The sequence below is a fragment of the Phoenix dactylifera genome, chromosome 14 (genome assembly GCF_051530095.1).
Source record: "Phoenix dactylifera cultivar Ajwa chromosome 14, Ajwa_hap1_PhDact_Kaust_v1.1, whole genome shotgun sequence".
In the NCBI taxonomy this organism is placed as follows: domain Eukaryota; kingdom Viridiplantae; phylum Streptophyta; class Magnoliopsida; order Arecales; family Arecaceae; genus Phoenix; species Phoenix dactylifera.
In genome coordinates, this window is record NC_143203.1 from 20,838,304 (window position 1) to 20,841,988 (window position 3,685).

At 42.4% G+C, this 3,685-nt stretch overlaps 1 pseudogene across 1 annotated transcript; it reads left to right on the forward strand.

The window, feature by feature from the left end:
• Positions 1–1,721: 1,721 nt before the first annotated feature.
• On the forward strand, positions 1,722–3,145 carry LOC103712664 (transcription factor bHLH148 pseudogene; annotated as a pseudogene). Its single transcript, XR_015973237.2, has 2 exons — positions 1,722–1,869; positions 2,286–3,145. The product of XR_015973237.2 is annotated as a transcription factor bHLH148 pseudogene (transcript).
• The last annotated feature ends 540 nt before the right edge of the window (positions 3,146–3,685 follow it).

A 3,685-nucleotide genomic window follows, 5' to 3' on the forward strand; every position in this document is an offset into this window, starting at 1 on the left:
CATTTTATACATGGGATCTTTAACTACTCAACTACTTTTGTTAAATTTTGGAGTTAAAGTTGACTTGGTGAGTTGAACAAGTCAACATTGATGTCCAAAATTTCAACTATGACTTGGCGCAGGTGGATTTCACCATGGTGGTAGTGAAAAAGGATGTTTGTCACCTAATGGAAGTCCAACCTAGCTGGCCACTTATTGATGCATCGTGTAGACTACAATGACTTGCAACATTTAGACAGTGTGAATAACGAAATTTTGATGCTGAGCGATGACGGACATGTAGAAAAGAGAGATCTACATTTGCAAGAAGAAAATTCACAACCATCCGATGTAACCTAATTCAAGATGTGCCATCATTATTGATGGAGAAAATACTGAACACTTTGACCTCAGACCTGACCGATCTTCCTGTTCTCAGACATAAACCAAGATGAATGACTTTGGCTTTAATCGAAAAGTCGTCAGGCGCGGAAAACAATCAACATGTGTCGACAAGGGTAGACAACCCTGACAATCTGTGATCATGATAACTCTACGTCCCGCATCGGACTTGCACTGCACTTTGTCCACACAGACTGACCTCGTGCTACGACCGTACCACCAGCCGATGCCCAACGTTATTGCATGTCACTTCGGCCTAAATAACAACAAGATTGGCTCCTCTATATAAGAGGAACAACCTGGAGACTAGAAATACGCAATACGTTGCCCTTTTCATAGAGTTTTGATTCTGTTAAAATTTCTTTCTTCTATAATGTTGCCTTGTTGTTCTAATTTAAGCATCAGAGGATTTCCGTCAAAAATTCTTCAGCAAGTGAACTTTATTGCAGGCCACTCAGGGCCGTTTGGTTCGAGGGAAGCATTTTCCCTTCTAGGAATATTATTCCTGGAAAACAAATTTCTAGGAAGAGGATGCCTAGGAAAATACTGTTGGCATGTTTGGTTGATCATGGAAAAGTGACAAATTTCCAAAGTGCTTATGTTTGGTTGGCCATCCATTTTCCTGGAAAAGTTATGTATAATTTCTGTTATGCCCTTAATAAAAATTAGGTATTTAATGCCTCTTTAATGCTTCTTTAATGCTAAAGGGTTTTTTTTGGGAAAAAGTAAAAATAGAAACATGGGAAAGTTACTTTTCCATGAAATGTGGGAATCATATTCCAATGGAAAAACAATTTTTCCGTCTCTCTCCTTTGAAAACTCCAACCAAACAATTGGCATTTCATTACTTTTCCGTTGACCACATTTTCCCCCCTTTTTTTCCTGCGAACCAAACGAGCCCTCGGTGAAGGAGTCTAGCGCCCAACGTCTCAATCAGTCTGCTCAATCCGTCTCTAGCTGATCTCAAGGACATCTGAACTGCGCTCTTATTTTGGTCCAGATACGATGGCAATAGTCATCAAAGGCCATCACGATTGAATCGAGCTGGCTGTGGACCAGCAATTCTGAGATTCCCTCGCTGCTCCACGGTCTTCACATCGGTGGTCCAGAATGGTCCTGGTCACATTGCCAAGGAACACAGAATTGCAGCATGATACCTTGGTGCTTGGCTAAAAGGAAGAGAGGAGAAAGAGATTTCGTTACAAATTCGGAGAATATACCACGATGGCCAGGTTCATGAAACTAGTAAGGACAAAATTGTCATTTAAGAAAAATCAGCCGAACGGCGCACGATAAGAGGTCTATATATAATTCCAAGGGAAGGAGTTCAAACGGATGGAGGAAGCGACGGCCGAGAGAGTTTATTACCACCCCTCCTTTTAAAACCCAACACCCCTCTCGCTCTCTCTGTTTTCTTTCCCTCTCCCTCTGTCTTTCCTTCTCTCTCTCTGGCCGGATTTCGTCTTCGTCCATCGAAGAGTCAGCGAGGTAATACGATTCGTTGAGGCGCCCCATTTTCCTGATTCTTTCCACTCTTTGTTTTTTTATTGCGATTTTTCTCCAATTTCTATCGGAGTTTTTCGTATCTTTGAATGAAATCTTTCTCGTTTCTTCGAAATTTCTACGTCTCTGATATTTCTAATTGGTTCGGCTTCTTCGTTTATGGTTGTTGAATTGGTGAGGTTTTTTCTTGTGATTTTCTTTTTGATCGGAATCCTTCTTTTCCTGGAACGAAAACTTTTGATTGCTTGACCATAAAGAATGGAGTAGATCGATCGGATCAGTGCCTCTTTGCTTGCGATTTCTAATCGTAGATCTCCAAGGCATTGGATCCGTCTTGCTTCGGTTCGCTGATCCGATTCATATCTCTGGCTCTCGATCTGAGGATACTCCCGCTTTCTCAGGATTCTTGCAAGAGATTTCAGCCTTTGGATCCGATGCCGATCTCGAATCCCGTGGCCAAGGAGGATAAGGGGAGAAAGCGGAAGCGGGGGAGCAGCAGCGAGAGCCCGCCCTCGCCGCCCCGGCGGCGGTGGCGGAGCGACGCCGAGCACTGGATCTACTCCTCGAAGCTTCTGGAGGCTCTGAGGCGTCTCCGCCGCTCCTCGCCGGCCGCGCCGCCAAGGGCCCGGGTCGTCCGGAGGACGGCGGACCGGGCGCTGGCCGCCGTGGCGAGGGGGCGGACGCGGTGGAGCCGCGCGATCCTCTCCGTCGGCCGCCCGCTCCGAGTGAAGGCCCGGCGACCGAGGGCCGCCGTCGCCGCCGTCCGGCCAAGGAAAGGAGCGACGCCGGCTGTTCCGGGGAGGATGAGACCGACGCCGACGGCTATCCGGAGGAGGGCGAGGTTCCTCGGCCGGCTGGTCCCTGGTTGCCGGAAAGCATCGTTTCCGACGCTTCTAGAAGAGACTTCGGATTATATTGCGGCTCTCGAGATGCAAGTGCGAGCCATGAGCGCGCTAGCCGAGATGCTCTCCGGTTCCAGTCTCGGCTCGGCGCCTCCGAGCTGACTTGACCTGCCGGCGTCTGGAGGTCTCTATTCTGTTTTATTATTTTATAATATATATATATTTTTTAATTTTTTCCGTTGCATGTTATCGTGTATATTGCTTTTTTTTTTTTTTTTTTTTTCCACTTTTAACACTCTCACTCCGGTTTCTCCCAGCCGGGGCTGCCTGAGTTGAGACCTGAAACGATGGAATGGGTTTGTATTGGTGGATATATGATTCTCTAGAGCCTAAATTCAGTGAACTGGATATGAAACTAACATCTTATCCAAAACTGGTACAAAAATTTTGGAATTAGAAGCTAACATCTTATCCATTTATCCAGATATTGTAACTTAATCTGGCTCTTCCATTTATCCAGAACTTCTTCACAGGATGCAGTTTTTTTTTTATTTTTCTCAATTATTTTTAGGATGCAACATAAATAGATGTAATAGAATAGGTAATAGAAATGGAATAGAATATAATAGATATAAGAGTTTAATTATTTTTTAAAATAATTTTTTGATATTAATACTATGATATTATATTAGTATACAAAAGTTTAATATTATATGTATATTTATCAATGTAGTAAGATAATATATTACTATAATAAGAAACAGAAAAATATTGCTTCTAGAAAAAAATAGAAGTAATATAATAAAATCATTAATTATCATACTTTCACTTTTAAGTAAAATTATGATTATAAAAATGTAATAAAATTTAATAAAAATATTAATATAATCTCATGAGGAATATGGATAAGGTACAATACTAATAAAAAATATTTTTTATTAATTCAGTAAATATGATTA